Source organism: Mirounga angustirostris, unplaced genomic scaffold, assembly GCF_029215605.1.
Source record: "Mirounga angustirostris isolate CCGP_5_RB_7025 unplaced genomic scaffold, mMirAng1.0.hap1 SCAF_17, whole genome shotgun sequence".
Classification (NCBI taxonomy): domain Eukaryota; kingdom Metazoa; phylum Chordata; class Mammalia; order Carnivora; family Phocidae; genus Mirounga; species Mirounga angustirostris.
The window spans coordinates 25,088,640-25,110,934 of NW_026991725.1; the positions used below are offsets into that span (position 1 = coordinate 25,088,640).

At 39.7% G+C, this 22,295-nt stretch overlaps 1 protein-coding gene across 1 annotated transcript in view; it reads right to left on the bottom strand.

Annotated features, from left to right (window-relative positions):
• Positions 1 to 22,295, bottom strand: part of IKZF3 (IKAROS family zinc finger 3) — an 87,823-nt gene that overhangs the window by 38,996 nt on the left and 26,532 nt on the right. The window lies entirely within an intron of this gene.

Below are 22,295 nucleotides of genomic sequence, written 5' to 3' on the forward strand. Positions count from 1 at the left end.
ATAAGTTCCTGGTATGCATAGTATGTGTTGTGCTATATGACAGTTAACATGTTTATTTCCCATATAGATTAGGAGTATCTTCAAGGCAGGGGCCAGGTTTTGATAATATTAGTGTCCCCAGAACCTTTCAGAGTGCTGACTTACTATACACATCGAATGAATTAATGAATGAATAAATGAACTCTTTGGGCAGCCTGAACCAATTTAAGAAGAAAAAGGCCAGGCAGGGAAGAAGGAGTAAGCCACTTTGCTGTACCACTCCCTAACTTGTCTACAACATTGTGAAGTTGACATGTAGTATGCAGGATTTCTCCTCATGATACATTAGAAAAAGACCCAAGCCCCATAGTGATAACCAGTCCTCTAGTTTACTTCTTTGCCCACGGTGGTCAGCCTTTTATCTCCCCTGTCCCCCCACTTTGGAAGAGGATGCCATCCTTTGGAATAGGATGACCAGTCCCTGCTTCTTGAACCTATTCCCTGAGTTCTATTCCTGCCTGACTCTATTCCTACCTTACTTATTTTTTTCCTCTGTCTACTCCTCTTTCTGTCTCCTAGGTGTCAATGGTCTCCTTGGGTCTGTTTCTTCAACCTTTTGTTTTCTCACTTTACATATTCTCCTGATCCAACCTTCTGTGGCTGATGACTCCCACATCTGTATTTCCAGTCTAGTCCTCCCTGCTCAGCCCAATAGATATTTCCAGTCACTTCTTAGATTTCTTATACTTGTTTCACACTCAACAAGTTGCAACCTAGCTCATTATTTCTCTCCCTTTGACTTCCCTTCCAAATCTGCTCTTTCTGTAATAGTCCCTGTTTTCCCCTCTACCTAGTGGCTGCTTTTATATTATTCCACTCGCACCCTTAACATGTAGCACTGGGCTAGGCACACAGCTTAGCAACTGCTTACCAAATGAACAGAACGAAGGAAGGAAAGAGGGCAAGAAGGAAGGAAGGAGTGAATGATTATCCTGTTCTTTGCTTCAAATACAAAATTAAGGTTGGAGATGTTTTTAAAAAATTGCACAGATTGTAATTTTGCCTAAGGCTAGCATATTAGGCCACAGCAACAACAAATTGTATTTCTTTTTTTTTTTTTTTTTAAGATTTTATTTATTTATTTGACAGAGAGAGAGCGAGAGCAGGAACACAAGCAGGGGGAGTGGGAGAGGGAGAAGCAGGCTTCCTGCTGAACAGGGAGTCCGATGTGGGACTCGATCCCAGGACCCTGGGATCATGACCTGAGCCGAAGGCAGACACTTAACGACTGAGCCACCCAGGAGCCCACAAATTGTATTTCTAACTTGAGATATACCAACCAGACCCAAAGGGCATAAAGGATTCTTGAAAGAGAGGAAAATTAACATAAGGATCAATAATTGGAAGATTCTTGCTCTTTTTAACATGAAATCGATTAAAACAGAATACATACAAAATAATAGAAAATTTACTATCTGCTACATAATATTTGGACTTTTCTTCCTCTCTGCTTCCTCCATTCTCTTCTCTCTGGCTAAGAAACATGGAAGAACTCAGCACTGACTTGTCCTAGGTGAATGTATAACACTAAAAGCACATAAGGGAATAAGCTATCTTGTCACTGGAACATGCTTGTCCCTGGGGGTAAAAGTATAACAACTGCTTAACAGCTGCCCAGTAACGTAATTCAAGGCTGCAAGGAAAGATGCATTCTTGCTCTACTAGAAACAATGGAGGGAATACTGTCTGGCAGAATATAACTAGGATGGAATCTAGCCAGTAAACTGTAGTATTAGTTTTTTTCTGTTTCAAAACACAACTTTCAATGATCATGAATAGAGAGGTTTCTACTAACAGTATTCAAATAGCACCAGAATGGGTACTGATAATTATAAGGAAAAGACAATATGGTACACTCTTATTTTGCCCACTGAAAATGGATTTGAATGTCTTTTTTTTTTTTTTTTTTTTAAGTTCTGACGAAAGAGCACAGACTTTGGAATAAGATGACATCTAGGTTCAAGTTGTACTCTACCTATATGATCTCAGCAAGTCACTTGATTTCTGTGAATTTTCTCACTTGTGCAATGATGATATTATCTACACCTAACAGGGTTGTTACTGTAATTACATTAGGCAAAATAATGTATAGAAAGGCCTAGCATAGTAGCTGACACATAGTATCTTTGTGACCTTGAATTAGGCAAAGATTTCTTAGATATGATACTAAAAGCATGATTCAGGGTGCCTGGGTGGCTCAGTTGGTTAAGCGACTGCCTTCGGCTCAGGTCATGATCCTGGAGTCCCAGGATCGAGTCCCGCATCGGGCTCCCTGCTCAGCAGGGAGTCTGTTTCTCCCTCTGACCCTCCCCCATCTCATGCTCTCTCTCTCTCTATCTCATTCTCTCTCTCAAATAAATAAATAAAATCTTAAAAAAAAAACATGATTCATAAATGAAAACATCTTATAATTCAATAGTAAGTCAAATAATCCAATTAAAAACATGAAAAATACTTGAATTGACATTTCACCACAGAAGTTATACAAATGAGCAATCGGCAAATGAAATGATGTTCAACATCATTAGTAATTAGAGAAATGCAAATTAAAACCACAATGAAATGCCACTTCACACCCACTGGAATGGCTATCATCAAAAAGGCACACAACAATGAGAGTTGGTAAAGATGTGGAGAAAATGGAACTGTAATCTGCTGCTGGTGGGGGTGTAAAACACTTTAGCCATTTGGAAAAATAATTTGGCTGTGTAATGGATGGCCTTCTGAAACAGTTCCCAACAATCCCTGACTCCTAGTATTCATATCCTTGTACAATTTCTGCCCCTTGAATGTGGGTTGGACCTGGGTGATTTGCTTCTCATTAAAAGAACATGGCGGGGCACCTGGGTGGCTCTGTCAGTTAAGCGTCTGCCTTTGGCTCAGGTTATGATCCCAGAGTCCTGGGATCAAGCCCTGTATGGGGTTCCCTGCTCAGTGGGGAATCTGCTTCTCCCTCAGCCTCTGCCTGCTGCTGCCCCTGCTTGTGCTTACTTTCTCTCTGTGTCAAATAAATAAATAAATAAATCCTAAAAAAAAAAAAAAGAACATGGCAAAAGTGATGGGAAATCACTCCTGTTGTTAGATTATGACTTCCATCTTGTTCTCACTCTTTCCCTGGCGTTTCTCATGTGTTTTTCTGACAAAGTAAGCTAGGGAGCCCACATGGCAAAGAACTGAAGGCTGTCTTGGCCAACCTACAGTGAGGAAATAAGGCCTAGTCCAACAATCTTCAAGGAACTGACAATGACACAAGTGAGTTTGGAATTTGATCCTTCCCTAGTCAAACCTTCAGATGAGACCACAGTCTGAGTCAATACCTTGATTGCAGCTTCATAAGAAGCAGATGACCCAAACAAGTTGTGCCTGTATTCCTGAGATAATAAATTTGTGTTGTTTTAAGCTGCTAAGGTTTGTTACATAGCAATCAATAACGAATACAGATTTTTTTAATAAAATTAAACATAAATTTACCATATAACCCAGCAGTTTGACTCCTACATATCTACTCAAAAGAAATGAAAACTTACGTCCACACAAAGACTTATACACAAATATTCATAGCAGGATCATAACCAAAAAAAAAAAAAAAAAAGGAAACAGCTAGAAGGTCTACCAACTGGTGAATTAATAAGCAAAATGTATTTTATCAGTACAGGAGAATATTATTCAGAAATAAAGAGAAACAAAGTACTGAAACATGCAACAATATGGACAAAGTTAAAAAAAGAAATATGTTATGCTAAGTGAAAGAAGCCAGAAGCAAAAGACTACATATTATATTATTCCTTTTATATAAGATGTCCAGAAATGGTAAATATATAGAGACAGAAATCAAATTAGTGGTTGCCTGGGGCTGAGAGTGAGAATGGGGATTCACTGCAAACAGGTACCAGGGATTTTTTTAGGATGATAGAAATATTCCAAAACATGGTGCTTGTTGCACAATTCTGTAAATTTACAAAAAATCATTGACTTAAGGTATGTGAATTAAAGCTGTTAGGGAAAAAAAAAAACCTCTATAAGGATTAAAAAAACAAACCCAACAACTGATATTTAGCTACACTGATACTGACTCTGTCTTATGAGTGTGGAGTTTAGCTACTCATTTACCAACTATTACAAGAAGCATTGTTGGGGTGCCTGGGTGGCTCAGTCGTTAAGCGTCTGCCTTCGGCTCAGGTCATGATCCCAGGGTCCTGGGATCGAGCCCCACATCAGGCTCCCTGCTCCATGGGAAGCCTGCTTCTCCCTCTCCCATTCCCCCGCTTGTGTTCCCTCTCTCGCTGTGTCTCTCTGTCAAATAAATAAATAAAATCTTAAAAAAAAAAAAAAAGCATTGTGACAAGTGTAGCTTTTGACCTACGATTAATCCAATATGACAAATCCTCATGAGAGTAGCTTTAACTCCTTTTGTTCCTGTGTAACTAATGTCATGTCCTTTTCACAGAAATTAGTAAGTGTTGTGTTAAAAAACACAAGGTTCATCTGTTACTTGGCAGTAGGGAAGAATACTAAATCTGCTGTAACAGTTGGCCTCACAGGACATTTCTCATACTTAGTTATTTCATTTTCAAATTCAGGCTGATATTGTTTTATTATCAACTTCAGAGAATACCTAAGTAACTACTGATTTTGCTATTTTCCTAAGTTGTGCTAAAATCTGTAAAGATTCACATTTTCTAATTATATTATTTCTTTGTCATATTTTGTGTTTTATGTCTTTTTATGTTCTCATGTATCACTTTCTATCCTGTTATAATTTAGTGTGCCTTACTAGGCTATGATTATTAACTAATTAATGAACACTATTCCTGACCTACAAGTCAGCAGTAGTATAAAATCACACGGGGAAGCTCTGTGAGGGTTTACTCAGTGATACGAGTTTAGTTCTCCCATGAGAAAAGAAGAAAATAAGTATCCTTTTTATATAGTCTCAGAGACAGAACTAGTACAACCTGAAGGACTGGACTCAGAAAATCAAGATGATTATAAGGAACAGTTCATAACAAAATGCCAGAAATTGTCCTGGGCTCCAAGCTGAAGAGAGGTACTAAAGGTATAGTAAACTGTGTCCAAATTTTGATGAATGAGAAGTATGGCCATAAGCTTAGACTGACTTAAGAGAAGCTAACAAAGAGCCTTTCCTGTTTTCTCTAGGGCTGCTATGAACTTCCTTAAGGGTAACAAAGGCATAACTGGGATTTCTGCTTCTGTAGACGCAGGTGCAAGAAAGCCTGGTTCTAACAAATCTTGTCAATGTTTTTAATGCCACCAGACTGACTAATATAGTGAAATATCTACCGCGATCCCATTTTTACTTATTCAGTTGACATAATTAACAAATCTATTAAGGGTAAGGTCACAAATTATTTTTAATTATTAAACCATCGGTCTCCATATGTTACTGTTTAGACAGCATCACCCCCTGCAGAATAGAGTTTTCAAGACTGTCATTTCTACAACCTCAAATCTAGATCCAATTGCAGTCAGTTAAAAAGCAGATTTCAACCAGACAGCTGAATGAGAAAACATCTGGACCTAACCAGTCAGAATGAGAAAGGTCACATGTTAAACCCAGATAATCTTGTTTATTGGTGTTTGAAGGTTATACACCAAGGGCTGGATTACCAGTCTCCTCCTTTAGGCTTGGCTCTGACATCTTCACTCATCTGTTGTGTGTGACACTTTAAAATCCAAAGGTTTCAAACTACTGTGCTGTCAGTCACCTCCAAATGTAATCTTCCTAATTCTAAGCCTGAATATTACATCAACCTATTACTAGACTGCTGAGTTTTAGGTGCTCAATTAGATGCCAAATAATGGAATTGTCAGGGGTAAATGATTTCTATCTATTCTTTAAAAGCTATTTTCAAAATTTCCATCTGCCATTTTTCTATGGACAAAGAATCTGTAAATTTCTTTATCAAAATTAAGAAAAAGGCCTTTGAATCAGTCAGAAATAAAATTAAGATTGCCTTACGATAGGTTTCAGGTCAGTGAAGAAAGGAGGATTATGCCTATTTCATGATTTTTTTATAATTAGTGTATGTTCTTTTACATACATACAGAGGTGACCCAAAATTGTTTATGTTGGAAGCCATTCTACAGACCATTACATATGTAACTATTATAAAAACAGCAAAGTCAAGAAGCCATAAGACCTTATATACTTTGGTCAGAGCTTTTCATTTATTTATTTATTATTTTAAAGATTTTGTTTACTTATTTGTCAGAGAGAGCAAACACAAGCAGGGGGGGTGGCAGGCACAGGGAGAAGCAAGCTCCCCGGGGAGCAAGGAGCCCGATGTGGGACTTGATCCCAGGACCCTGGGATCATGACCTGAGCTGAAGGCAGATGCTTAACCGACTGAGCTACCCAGGCATCCCTGTCAGAGCTTTTTAATCTTTCAAGTTATAGACTTCTGTGAGAACTGTACCCTTGGCCCAGAAAAAATGCACACATGCCCATAAACAACAAGTTTCACATAGTTTTGAGAGGTTTCCCAAACCTTGTGATTTCAGGTTGAGAATCTTTGTATTAGGCGTTTAAATAGCCTGAGGCTTAAATTGAAGGCTCCTCTGTGCTACACTGTCTACACTTTATATGATAGGAGTTGGCTTTCAAATTATTTGCTCAAGTACCCTAAAAAAGAATTTTGAAAAGTTATGTTTCTCCCCTATACACAGCAGACATTAAGTGGAAATTAAGTTGACATCTACAATTTTTCATCATAATTTAAATATTTTCTTAACAAATATACATTTTGTTTATTGTAAATAATAATGATTTAAACTGTTAGTGCACCCTTCCAAATGTATCCAATGGAATATAAATATTAGTGATTTGATTTGCTCCATTATAAATTTAAAAATACATAAATAAGCTTTTAAAAAAAAATCAGAAATTTTCTCCTTGAACTTCTATTTCCATTGCACTTTCCCCATAGCACTTCATCCTTAGGTACTGTTCTTTAAAGATTTATTAATGAGAGAGAGAGAGAGAGAGCGCGCGTGCGCGCACGCACACACGCACGCACATGTGTGAATGCAACTGGGGGGAGGGAGAGGGAGAGAATCTCAAGCAGACTCCCCACAGAACACTGATCCCTACATGGGACTACATCTCAAAACCCTGAGACCATGACCTGAGCCGAAATCAAGAGTTGGATGCTTAACTGATTGAACCACCCAGGGGCCCCCTTATGTACTGTTCTTTTTTTTTTTTTTTTTTAAGATTTTATTTATTTATTCATGAGAGAGAGAGAGAGGCAGAGGGAGAAGCAGGCTCCCAAGGAGCTTGAAGCCCGATGTGGGACTCGATCCCAGGACCCTGGGATCATGACCTGAGCCAAAGGCATACGCTTAACCGTCTGAGCCACCCAGGCACCCTTATGTACTGTTCTTTTATGCTTGAATTTTTATTGCTCATCCTATCATATGTCTCTACAGTAACAACAATATATATATATGTATAAATAAAAATATTTGTTACCATGAAGTGCTAGGGGTAAAAAAATTTCTTCCGGACTGAATTATTATAATTATTAGCATACAATTGATTAAAACCATATAGGTATGGGCGCCTGGGTGGCTCAGTTGGTTAAGCAACTGCCTTCGGCTCAGGTCATGATCCTGGAGTCCCTGGATCGAGTCCCATCGGGGTCCCTGCTCGGCAGGGAGTCTGTTTCTCCCTCTGACCCTCCCCCCTCTCATGTGCTCTCTCTCATTCTCTCTCTCAAATAAATAAATAAAATCTTTAAAAAAAAAAACCATATAGGTATGTTACAAATCTTGATCAATAATTATTAAATATAAAAAGTGAAATTTGTTGGGAATGTATCTTTTTTTTAAAGATTTTATTTATTTATCTGACAGAGAGAGACAAAGCAAGAGAAGGAACACAAGCAGGGAGAATGGGAGAGGGAGAAGCAGACTTCCTGCTGAGCAGGGAGCCCGATGTGGGGCTCCATCCCAGGACCCTGGGATAATGACCTGAGCTGAAGGTAGACGCTTAATGACTGAGCCACCCAGGTGCCCCAGGGAATGTATCTTTTAATGAGATGGATGGAGGGGGATGCATGGCATCTTGGAAGTATTTACACCTTAGGGCAAAGAGTAAGATTTGGGATGGGTGAGTGATGTGTCTTTCTTTTATAAAGTGGAGAAGGACCCCTGTGAAAGGGGAGACGGAAGAAGAACCTTAACTATAGCAGTCTTATAGGGCATATCAGATTTAGGAAAGAGAACATACTGAAGTTGAAACCCTGGAAATTGATTCTCTTAAAATTATCCACACCCATGTAATCCTTGCAAAGTCTTCCTATATCCCAGTTTGACAGCTAAGAGAGACCCATTGCCAAAATGTATTCACATGCTCTTTCTTACTTTACTTAACTGACAGTTATTTAGTGAGCACTTGGAACAATGCAGGGGATGAATGGATAAATGGATGGCTGGATGGAAAGGCAGAAAGAAAAATGGATAAATACTGAGTATTGACTATATACCCCAAATTCTGGCATAAAAGAAGAATAACACTGAAAAAGACTCTGCCCTTGCCATGTTGTCAACTCTTTGGGAGACAGTAAAGTACAGTAAGACCCTGCCACAATGCAGTATGTATAAAACTGGATATAACAGGATTGGCGATGGCCTCCAGCTGTCCACTCCTCCCTTCACTTACAGGAGCAAGTTAAAATTCTTATGTTATGGGATTCAGAAGGAAGTAACTGACTCATGATTACTTGGGATATTTTAAGTTTAATGTGTGGTCAGTTGTATCTAAACTATTGTTGCTTTGTGCTTTTTAGTAACAGTGTCTACCAAAAACTCCTCTTATTTCATTTACTTTACAATAATGTGATGCTCATATTTTAAAGATAAAATTTGTGGATCCTACCTACCATGTTGTGGAAAGGTCTCATGTACTCTTCTCACCTCCAACACTATATTCCTTCATGCAAATTACAAAAGAAAGAAAAAGAAAAAGGGCCCCTCTGACAAATTATGGAAAATGATGACCTAGTGAGCCAGAACAGGATTTCATTCAGTCCTCAGTCCAGTGGTGTGCTGGTAAGTGCTTAAAAAACCAACTCAGAGTGGGGGAAGGGCTTATTTGTAACATTTGCTGATGTCAGTGGTATAAATACCATGGCCCAATTCAAGCCACCAGCATGAAATCAGCTGGCTGACAAAATTCCTGAAAGTTTAATAAGCGATTATGAGCTGACTCTGGCACACCACTGGGATTCCTCACTTATTCCTCAGCAGGGTGCTTTCATGTGGTTACCAAACTGCACCAGGGTACACAATGGCCCGGGTCGCCATGCCTGGTGCCAAACTTAGTTTGAGCAGCTGAACTTGCTAGGCAAAATCAGATGCTTTGAGAATCAGCAGGCACACGTGGGTGTTTCATGCACACAGCTAACCAACTGGACTGGAATTTACATTTTATTTCACACTCATTCTTGTTTCTACTCCAAGGAGGTGCAAGCACTATTGCTCCACAGTTAAAAAAACAGGGGGAAAGAGTCTTCGAGGACCCACTAAGGACAGTGAGCAGATCCATTTTTCTGTCAACTGTCCATTCCTCTTTCGCAGATGCCAAATATTTTCCTATTAAGTTCCTGGTAGTTCACTGTGCTACACAGCTTTGTAAAAAAAAAAAAAAATCCAGAAATGTTTTTTGTTAAAAAGATTCAAGGAGAGGTATTCTGTCACCAACAGAATGTACCCGTTTGACACAGTAGAAACGGTAAAGCCTCTGCCCATTGTGAGCATTTACAGAAATCCCCTGTGAGTGAACTTCTGCAGCAAAGCACTGCTGATTTTGTAAGATAACCCCTGCATCCCATGAGCGACAGGTCTTGATCTGGGCTTGAGAGATGTAATATTTTGATAAAACACGGCACTTCCTTTTGAAGCATATATTTGCGTGTGCTGAGCAGTACCACTGGAACCTCAGTGAGCGCCTAGGCGAGGCTGACTTGGTCTCTCCCAGCTCGCTCCAGCCATAGACCCCTCCTTCACACATCTAAATGTAGCAGTAATTAGCATCCATAAACCACAAATGTGGCTTGGGTTTTTTCTCCCCCTTTCAGAAGCATCAAAGCAGTTTGTATTTCTCATGAGCACAAAAATGTTGTATACCTCTTGATAGACTGAGACTCTGACATGGAAAGCTACTGAAGACAGGAGCTGTACCTCCTGAGGTGGGAAGAATTTTTTTTTCAGCCGACTTTCTAATTAAAATTTTTATCTTTGATCTAAGGTATCACAATAGAAAAAATTTAAGGCTTATCAAAAAATAATCAAATTCAACTTTTCTCATGGAATCAGGCACAATCCTAACTCTTACAGAAGTAATTAAATACTGAATAATCAATCACCACTGTATAAATAATTAAAAAGCAATCCATTTCATCTATTTTATTTCAGGCATATTTGATAGTTGTAAAGATTAGAGAGGGAAAGAGTATAGTCTGTTGAAGTGTCTCCCCAAAATTCATGTTTGCCAGGAACTTCAGAATGACTTTTGTAGATATTATTAGTTAAGATGAGATCACACTGGATTAGGGTGGGCCCTTAATCCAATGACTGCTGTCTGTAGAAGAAAAGGAGAAGACATACAGAGATATATACATGGGGTAAAGGCCATGTGAAGGAGGCAGAGGCTGGAGTCACACTGCCACAAGCCAAGAACACCAAGGGTGGCTGGAAGCCAGTAGAAGCTAGACAGAAGCAAGGGAGGATCCTCCTAGAGTCCTTAGAGGGAGGATGGTCATGCTGACACCCTGATTTGAGACTTCTGACCTCTAGCCCTGGTGTCTAGAGGCTTTTATTTTATTGTGTTCCTCGGGGAACATGGGGCCCAAACAAGCAATAGGGATATTCTTTCTTACAATATGTTATAAATATTTCTTTAACTTCTGCTTTTGACCTTATGGTATCTCAATGACATTTTAGGTCCAACAGGAAGGTCCCAATGTCCTTTGTATTCAGTGAAGTGCCTATGGTATCCCTGCACTCATCAAATGCTAAACAAAAATAAGTCTTGGAGGTCCCTGGTTATTTCCTACTGTTCAAGATTAGTCTGACAAGGGTTACGGTTGGTCACCACTGAGAAGAGAAATAATAATAGTTCATAGGAATCAATGACCAGGCTTGAAAAAGAACTCTGAACTTCTTCATTTCTTGTGTTTTTCAATCCACTTGGATTATATCACTTTATAGGTAGGTATTTTTACAAAGATATAAATGTAGGCTACTAGGGCTCTTTTTTTCAAAAAGCTTATAATGTAATGGGGTGAAAGTTTGTCATGCACAAACAATTCCAAACACAGTATAATTAGGTGCTTAAACAAGTACTAATTAAACACACTCCAAAAACTCAGCCCTAAGACTACACTTGAGGGAGCTGGGATAGTACAAGGAGGCCTCATGGAGGAAATAAACTTGAGTTGATGTAAATATCTCCAGTTCATTAGTCTATTAGATTTAAATTTTCAAGAAGAAAGGAGGAACCAACTAAATCAACATTTAATCCATGTATCATTTTATTTGTGACCAATTAATTTATGTACAGAACTATGTATGACTTATGTGTGAGATAAACAAAGCTGTTAATGATATATATTTTTCTATTTAAAAAATAATAGTGTTAGACTCCCCCTTGATGTCCTTTTGAAATATTTACATGATCACTGTTCTTTTAAGGAGCAAAAACATTCTTAACTCATCACACAATAAATGTATACATCAGGCCAGGAGTCAGCAAACTATGATCTAGAGGCCAAATCTGACTCACTGCCTGTTTTTGTACATAAAGTTACTGGTATATGACCATGTACATTCATTTATATATCTTCTATGCTGCTTTACCCTACAATAGCAGACTTGAGATGTTGCAACAGATCATTTGGTCACAAAACCCAAGATAGTTACTCTCCGGCCCTTTACAGAAAAAAATTTCCAACTCCTGCACTAGGCTCATAGGAATATATAGTTAAAAAAAAAAAATTATCTCTGGGTTGTGAGTTCGAGCCCCACATTGGGCCTGGAGATTACTTAAAACAACAACAAAAACTCTAAAAAAATGAACAAAATATCTGGAGGGTAGGAAACAAGTGAATTTATGTTAAATGTTAGTATCTTTAAAAATTTTTTTTTCCAAATATTTTTTGTTTCTCACACAATAATTCTAGTTGGGTAAACACTTTTTCCCCCTAAAAAATTTAGTTTTTCATTCCATAAGAGAAAAATAAAGTGAGCATTTCCAATCTTCTATAAATAATTTTCTAAGATACATATGACATTTCACTTTCTTTAACATATAAATCAGACATGATTACAATTATTCTGAATTTAAAACATTCCAGGACAGACCTTAGTTTCTAAAACTTTTCAGAGAACTTAAAAAAAAAAAAATGCTTCCATTAAACTTAAATAGAATAAGATCCTCTAAAGCATGCTTTTAAAGTTGTTTATAATCATTTTTACATTCTAGCTAAATTTCCTTTAAAAGTATAATTCTTATTATCTTTTTAAAAAGATTTTTATTTATTTGAGAGAAAGAATGAGTGGGGAGGAGCAGAGGGAGGGAGGGAGGGGGAGAGAGACAGAGAGAGAGAGAGAAGCAGACTCCCTAAGTAGGAAGCCTGATGAGGGGCCCGATCCCAAGATCTGGAAATCATGACCCGAGCCAAAGGCAGACGCTTAACCAATTGAGCCAGCCAGGCACCCTAATTCTAATTATCTTTAAAAGTATAATCCTAATTAGTCTTAATGTTTCCCTACGCTGAATATGACAGAAGTACCTTATTATGCAACAGACATATCTTCTTTCAGGCAATGCTACTTTTCAATTCTATTATTTTACAATTTAGCATGTATAATTTGTATCCATTGATCATATTTTATATTTTTAAAAAGTAGAGCCCTGTTAACCTTTTCCAAAGGTAAATGACCCCAATTAAGTGTCAACATTAACAGTACAGTAATCAGTTTGGAGCTTAATCATGAAATAAAGGGTTAATCTTTTAATGCTAAAGTGAGCCTGTTCATTTCTTTTTATTTTTTGTAAAGATTTATTTATTTGAGAGAGAGAGAGAGAGAGAGAGAGTGTAAGTGGGGGGAGGGGAAGAGGGAGAGGGAAAGAATCTCAGGCAGACTCCCCACTGAGCACGGCTTTGGAGCCGAACTCAGGGCCTGATCTCACAACCCTGAGATCATGACCTGAGTGGAAATCAAGAGTCAGATGCTTAACCAACTGAGCCACACAGGTGTCCCTCATTTCTTTTTAAGTCAGCTTAGAGGAAAGAACCATTTCTTCTATCTTTCCCAAATTATTTTGAATGACTGATTATATCTTCTAGTCTCTACCAAGAAATGTTATGACACTCCTAGATCCCTAACAACTGAGAAAAATACACTGATACCCCATTCATCCACTGACATGGAATTGGAGGTAAGGAGATAGAAATGACACTGGAAGTTGTAACAGTCAAAGATGATCCAAAGTGAGTGGACCACAGAGACTGAATCTCTCTCCTTTTTCTCCTTGGATGCACTCCTGGAACAGGATCAAAATGCAGAGGCCAGGAATCTACTGTATGGATTCCTATGGAAGTGCTGTACCTTATGGGTTTTTATAATATTTGTTTTAAATTACTGTTGTTGAATGGAATTGTTTGGGTTTTTTTTTGTTTTGTTTTGTTTATATTTGATTATTTATTTATTTTTAAAGATTTTACTTATTGATTTGAGAAAGAGAGAGTGCACACAAGCTGCGGGGGTTGCGGGGCAGAGGCAGAAGGAGAGGGTGAAGCAGATTCCCCACTGAGCAGGGAACCCAATGCAGGACTTGATCCCAGCACCCTGGGATCATGACCCAGGCCAAAGGCAGACGCTCAACCGACTGAGCCACCCAGGCGTCCCAATATATTCAAGGATTTAATCTGGTGCTCACTTCAGCAACAGGTATACTAACATTGGAATGATCGAGTATTTAATCTGTTGTGTTTTTTTCTGACCACCTGAAAACATAAAACTCATAGGCTACTTCTGAATCCAGAGTGAATTCTAACACAATTATAAATTTCCAGACCAAAGGTCCAAACATAAACTTAATCGCATCACCTATCAAAACTCAGAAACCTTAACTCAGAAAAATGCAAGCCAAAGGCACAGTTATCATTCGCCTCATTCTGAGTGTGACTCCATGGATACCATCTTCAAGAGTTGCATGAAGCTGGTAGAACACTGTATGCCTTTCCTCAGCACAAATGACCACATCCTGTGCCAGGCAACATTTTTTGTCTCTGTGGTTAAGAACTAGTACAAATGAATGTATAGCTAGGCAGAGCTGGAATGTTAGTTGAAGCTGTGATTTGAATCTCAGAAGGTTTAGACATAGAACTCTATTTCTTGGTCCCTTAAGAATCTAAGACAAAAGAAAAAGATCTTGAGAAGTGATTATCTTTTTTTTATTATTTTCTTCCTTTTAGAAACACATAGATGCCCCCACATAATCAGCCTAATGCTTTCATTTAGTCCCTTATTTAACAAATCTTATTGTATACCCTACTATGGGCTAAGTACTGTTCTAGGTGCTGCAAATACCTAGCAGTAAAAAAGACAGCCCAAGATCCTGGCTCATAACAGGTAGAGAGAGAAAGACAATAAAGAAATAAATAAAACTCCAAAATTATCCATGGTAAATGCGATGCAGAGAATTAAAATAGGGAATGCGTTAAAATAGTGACTGGGTTGTCAGGGAAAATCTCTCTGAAGAAATGACATCTAAGATGAGATCTGCATGACATTCATAAAGTAACAGTGATCAGATTTATCAACATAAATATTAGCATAAAATGTGTGCAATGTTAATATAAATACAGTGCTCATAATTCACAAAAAAGCTTAAAAGTATTCCATAGTGCTGACACAGACTATCTTCAGGTGGTAGGGAGAGAGGTGAGTCTTTGTTTTTTCTTTCTATGAACTTTCCAAAAGATGGTAAAATATAAAAACATACTTAGTCTTTGTCCCCTGTTCCTGACAGTTCCTAAAACCCTTGGAATTTCCTGAGGGATAGGAGTGTCTTTTTTTTTTTTTTAAGATTTTATTTATTTATTTGACAGAGAGACACAGTGAGAGAGGGAACACAAGCAGGCGGAGTGGGAGAGGAAGAGGCAGGCCTCCTGCTGAGCAGGGAGCCCAATGCGGGGGCTCAATCCCAGGACCCTGGGATCATGAACTGAGCCGAAGGCAGACGCTTAATGACTGAGCCACTCAGGCGCCCCAGGAGTGTCTTTTGTTATTCATAACTAGCTTTATTCAATCGCACCTGAGTTTATGCTAATGAACTTAGCGTGGGGCCCCTAGATAACCTCAGGATGGGATGGTCACCAGGAAGACCAAGTGATTAAGGGTTAAGGATTTCAGCCCCAACCACCAACCTCTGGTAAGGGGAATGGGGACTGGAGATTGAGCTCTATGAAAACTCTTGAACGGGCGCCTGGGTGGCTCAGTTGGTTAAGCGACTGCCTTCGGCTCAGGTCATGATCCTGGAGTCCCAGGATCGAGTCCCACGTCGGGCTCCCTGCTCAGCAGGGAGTCTGCCTCTCTCTCTGACCCTCCCCCCTCTCGTGCTCTCTATCTCATTCTCTCTCTCAAATAAATAAATAAAATCTTAAAAAAAAAAAAAAAGAAAACTCTTGAACAATGAGATTCAGAGAGTTTCTGGACTGGTGAACACATCAAGATTATGGGAGGGTGGTGTGCCCAGAGAGGGCATGGAGCTTCCATGGAGTTGTATCCTTTATATTAAACTAGTAATAGTAAGTAAAATGCTTTCTTAGATTCTGTGAGTCATTCTAGCAACTTATCAAACCTGAGGGGGGTGGTCATGTAAAACCCTGCATATGTAGCCAAGCAGGACCGAAGTGCTGGTAATGTGGAGACCTGGTAGCTTCAACTGGTGTCTAAAATGAGGGCAGTGTGGGGTGCCTGGGAGGCTTGGTTGAGCGTCTGCCTTTGGCTCAGGTCATGATCCCGGGGTCTGGGGATCGAGCCTGCGTCGGGCTCCCTGCTCAGTGGGGAGACTGTTTGACCCTCTCCCTCTACCCTCCCCTCCCTGCTTGTGCTTTCTCTCTCTCTCTCTCTCTCTCAAATAAATAAAATTTAAAAAACAAAATAAAGTGAGGGCAGTCTTGTGGGACTGAGCCCTTAACCTGTGGGTTCTGTGCTAACTCCAGGAGTTAGTATGAGAATTGAATTGAATTTTTGTTTGCCCAGTTGGTGTCTGGAGAAATTGTTGTTGGTGTTAGAAAATAAATCCCAGAATTGGTGTCAGGAGTGGGATTTGCTAGAACAATCTGGGCTCATGGAAACATGTGGTTTGGGAAGAGAAAAGAAGAAAGAGCAAGGAATTGATTCCTCTGATTCCTGGCCACATGGTCACCCATGTTATGGAAAAGCAGCTGTGTTGATCAGCGACTAGAGGTAAAATTACCAAGGGTTTTCAGAGATGGATCTACCTCCTATGGAGCTGGTTCACTGGATGCATAAGGAAATACCAACTAACAGGAAAAAAGTGAAATTGGTTACTGTTATCTGAATTAACTAACATGAAATGAAAAGAGTGTGTTAGCTCAAACCTTGATGTTGGACCAAGCTCAGACTTTGGTCACTTTAAGCTTCAGATATTAAGCTCAAAGCTGCCCCAAAAGGTAAAATTTTGAGGGAATGATAGAGAGTACATCTAAGACCTCTGGTCACCAAAAAGATTCACATAGTTGAAGGGCAAAACCAAGAAACTGCTGAAACCAGGGGATATAGTGTGAAGGGGCTGTCTCATTTTGTGAATCAGTATCATCAGCTTCCTGAAGAACCATTACTAAAATGGACAGTAAGAGTGACTAATTTAGGGCAAGTGTATTTAGTTTTGAATTCTATAGAGAAGAAGAGCATGTTTGGGTTGATACCCAACCCACAGCACGCTATGGAATAATCAGATGGCTGTCTGTGATCCAGACACACAGTAGCCTGGTGGACTAGATAAAAGCCACTGTTAGAATCTGTTTACTCTGAGAAGAGGACTATCCGACTCCCTCTATAAACGCCAATGGAACATCCAGATGAAACACCTGATATACTTTGTATGTAAGCCATATGGGACTGGCTTTATGATAACAGAGATAGTCATTCATTAAATATGCCTGTTACCCAGGTCATGATAAATGCTGTGGTTTAAGGGGGTGTTCTAAGAATATGCATATTGGATATGGTATGGTGAAGTTACTAAAGCCACAGGAGGAGATGAGAACAAAGATTGGAAGGAAGAAGTTTATTTCGTATTCACAGGACCCATAGATGGGTATTGCCACATGCCACAGAGGGCCACAGGGGAAAGCACCAGTGTAGGTCAGGAGGCAGAAAAGAGCAGTGAAGGAAATCCTTGGCCAGAGTTTTTACTGGAGTTTCTGAGAAAAGGCAAAGCAGTCAGAGTAAACAGTTTAGGACTGGCTGCTTTGAATAATCCTGGCAGACTTTGGGACATAGAATGGTCTCTAGTTATCTGATATACTTGGCTGTGAGATGATTTTGGGCAGGGGAAATATTAGCTTGGTATATAAGAATTAGGTAAGGAGATAGCTGGGAGGTACAGGCTCTGGACTTGTTGGTTTGTATACAAAAAGCATGATCCTGGCTAACCCCTCTGCTATCTATAAGAATTGGCTATCCCAGGGAAAAGCAGTCTTTTCCCAGGTCTGTAAGGGCCCCAAATATCAAAGCATCCAAAATACAGAAAATAAGACAATACAGTTAATAAAATTGGTCCTGTGATGAATGAATGCCAAAGAGACAAATAGAGAATCTAAGAAAACACAGAACAGGGGGCCCCTTTTCCATGGGCACCCCATGTAACCTTCCTGCTCCAAAATCAAGCAACAGTAGAAGAAACCACAGTGAATCTGCTGTCTTAGCTCCCCCTCTTGGGTTTTACAGATGCTAATAAAAAACATTAGGTTAATTAACGAGAAAATGAGGAGAGGCAGAAGGGAGAATCAAGGGACTTGTCCCAGCAAGGTGGAAACTTGTAAATGGTTACTAAGAAATAAGAAGAATAAAGGAAACTTTGGTAAGGCCAAAACAGAGAAGAAAAAAGAGAGTCAAAGGACTCATCTCAGCAGTGTGAAAATCTTTGGATTTTTATTAAGAAACGGGATAAAGGAAACAGACATTGATGGGTTTGAAACAAAGGTCTTAAGACAGAACTATGCAAAATTGGGAGGACCAAAGGGACTTCCTCCATTAAAGGGCCCCAAACAAGTCCACTCTATTTACTCCACTGTAGAGGAACTTAAAAAGCCAAAAGACAAAGATTACAAACAGAAATCTGATCTGAAATCAACTAGGGCAATAGTCAGGCAGATTAATCTTTGTCATGACAAAAGGAACAGGGCTCAACCTCTCACTAGGGACCCAAAGCCTTCTGCACATGAAAAGGTAAAATGGTCAGGGGGTAGAGAAAAAAGTTTCTGGGACTCCCTGACCTGGGAGCCTCATTCACTTGGTACCAAAACTTGTTAGTGAAGCCCTATAGGGGGTCTTCAATTTGACTGAGAGAAGATAGAAATGTTTAAGGGTTGATGGGATTAAGGTGGAGGTTTAGATGGAAATCGGAATATTTAAATAGGCTCTATGTGAAGAAATTGTGTCTCCTTTAACTGAAAGTGTTATGAGAATGGATATTATGTCTTACTGGGGAACAACTCCTTTACCTCATTTTATAAAACCAAAACCTGTTGATAGGTCCCAGTTAGGAGTGGAAGGAAGGGTTGAAGGATTAAGGTAAAAGTCTGGGGGAAAGCTGGTATGTTTGAAGTGGCCGCATCTCTTTTACCTGAATGTCTTACGGGCATGGACACTGTGTGTGACTGGGGAATTAACTGTTTCTATAAAACAGAAGGCATGTAAATCTGTTCTATTAATTGGACATGTTAAATGGGGATGGATGAGATTGCCCAAGTCCACAGTGTAGATAAGAAACGGCAGTGCCGGTGGGAACATATTCTGTGTGATAGCTGTATGTGGAGCATAGACTGGGATTTATGACAAAAGTCTCCGACTGTTTCCCAGCAACTGTTGGGGCTATGAAATGGAGAATTCCATTTGAGAGGCAATTAGTAGCCAGCTACTGGACATTAATTGAAACTGCCCCTATCACTGCAGTACAAAAACAATCTTAACATCTGAAATACACATAATGTCTTAGGTGATGTCACAGAAATGCTCTAAGGCTTTTGGTAGGGCAATGCCAGGGAGAGTTCCATAATAAGACAGAAATGATTTATACAGGATTATGCTGCCTGAGGAATGCAAACAGGAGGTACTCACAAGCAGTGAGCCTATTTTCCCTTAGGGCTGACTTTGGGACTATATGAGGCTAAATCATTACTTGGATGGTGCACGATAAACAGCTCTTGACTGAACAACAAAGAGCTGCTTGGTTTATGGGTGGCAGTTCCAAGGTAAATGAACAATATTCTGTTTGGAAGACCACCACTCTGATTGAAGATGTAAAAACAAATCACCTCAGTGGATGAATTCCATGCTGTATTCCTAGCAATGATGGAAGAATGGAACAATGACAAAAGCCTCTATCTACATTTTGGGTTTTACCTGAGTCATGTGTGATGGCCAGTGGCCTGGCCATAGGGATAGGCAGAAGGAAAACTGGTCTTTTAAAGGGATGCCCATTGAAAGCATGACCATACAGAAATCACTATAGAAATTTGAGGGGTACATTAAAGTAGGGCATGTCAATGCCCATCAGAAGAATCCCCTTCCAGCTTTGGAAGGTCATTGGAACCAAGCTGATATCACAGTGTACTTATTTGAAGTGGCTACCTGGGTCCATGAAAGGAATAGACATTTGGGGACCACAGCAATACAGAGGGCTGAATCTGGACATATTCCTTTTGCGCTCTCTGGGGCTCAAAATTCCTTTTGCACTCTCTGAGGCCAACAAGAACTGTTCTATCTGCCAACAAGAGAGACAGAGGTTGCCTATGGCTATGGGGAAGATTCCTAGGAGGAAAGGCCCCCCCACATAGCTGTCAAGTAAATTATACTTAACCAATGCCAGTAGCTGGGGTGGGAGGGCTACAAACGGGTTTTGACAGAATAGACATTGACTCTGGACTATGCATTGCTTACCTGGTGGTAGATGCAAATGGTCGGAGTACTAAAAAAAAAAAAAAATGGATCGGAAGATATTGCACCAATTTGGATCACCAAATCACATTTCTTCCGGACAAGAAATACACTTTACAGCCTATAATGTCAAATGATGCACAGAGAGATATGGTCCTCAGAATAGTTTAATAGAGAATTGGAATAGGTAACTGAAACATTGGTTGCTTAAAACAGGGGAATTTGTAGGCATGAAGGGCTGGTGTACATGTCTTTAAGAATGTGTGCTCACACTCAACATGAGCAGGGCTAAGGGAGTGTCCCCATTGAAAGATTCCTGTTTTTCTGGTGGATCTGGGGAAGACAGTTGGGGGAGGACACTAGTGTGACTATGCAATTTTTTCCATGGGGGGAAAGTATTGGTATGACTATAATTCTTCCCAAGGGGAGAGGACACTGGTTTGATGACCATACTTTTTTTTTCTTTCCTTCGACTTTTTTTTTTTATCACCTCAACTTTCTCTTTCCTACTTGATGCAGTAGTCACGGGACTAGGGCTGCAACAAGTGCCGGAAACAGAACGACTCCTAGGCCAGAAACCATAACTATAGTTTTAAACCTTTATGTCAGAATTCCTAAAGGCCTGATAGGGCAGGTTGTGCCTTCACTCCATTTGCCCAAACTGAGATTAACAGTGAATGCAGCTCTACTGCTAGTGATAAAAAGAGCCTGCTAAGTAACTCCACCCTATAGGGATAGGAGTGGATTGAGGGGGAGGCACTTGCTAGACTAGGACTGCTGCCTGCAATCTAGACCAGCACAGCTGTTAAACCTAATGTTCCTTCCAAAAGTGGAAAGGTTCAGGTAGAAATGAAGAGAAGAAGGAATAGTAGCTGAGGGTAAAGAAATGAATCAATGGGTTATATACTGAAGGAAATCCAGTATTATATTAAAATCTGAAGAGAGACTCAGAGCAAGAGAATAATAAATATTGTCTCTCAGCTCAATTATACCAGATGCTGAAAAGGTGAAGCCATATATTGCTGAGACCACTCCTGTTTTTGGAACCTGACAGAATCAAATGGAAGTCTGCAAATCTGAGTGGCCTCACCCTGGGAGACATTTTCATATGATATCATGATGGACTGGAATAATTATTAATGACTGATGTGCCAATGTAATGTAGTAATGTGCCAATATCTTGACTTTATTTCTTTTTTAAAGATTTTATCTATCTATCTTATCTATCTATCTATCTATCTATCTATCTATCTATCTAAAGCCCACAAGCGGGGGGAGGGGCCGAGGAAGAGGGAGAGAGAGAATCTCAAGCAGACTGCACTGAACACGGAGCCAGACACAGGGCTCAACAGGGGCTCAATCTCATGACCTTGAGATCATAACCCTGATATAATGACCTGAGCAGAAATCAAGAGTCAGACGCTTAACCGACTGAGCCACCCAGGCACCCTATCAGTATCTTGACTTTTATGATCCTTTTGCTATAGGAGATTTGTGGTCAGAGAGCAGTGGGTAGCTTATGGTAAAATACAAAAATATATTTGGTCTTTGTCCCAGGTTCCTGGCACAAGAGTTCCCAAAGCCCTTGGGATTTCCTGAGTGACAGAAGTATCTTTTGTTAATTATAACAATCTCCTTTCAATCACACCTGAGTTTATGCTAATGAGGTGACTTAGGGTAAGACCCCTAGATAACCTCAGGATGGGATGGTCACCAGAAAGACAAAATGATGGGGGGGTGAGGTGTGCACCTGAAGACTGAGCTCTATAAAAATTCTTGAACAATGAGTTTCAGAGAGTTTCTGGGTTGGTGAACACATCAAGATGATGGGAGGATGGTGTGCACGAGAGGGCATGGAAGCTCCAGCCCCTCCCACTCCATACCTTGCCCTATGCATCTCTTCCACTTGACTGTTCTTGAGTTGTATCCTTTATAATAAACTAGTAACAGTAAGTGAAGTTCTTTCTTAGATTCTGTGAGTCATTCTAGCACCTTATTAAAACTGAGGGGAGTGGTTGTGAAAAACCCTACATGGT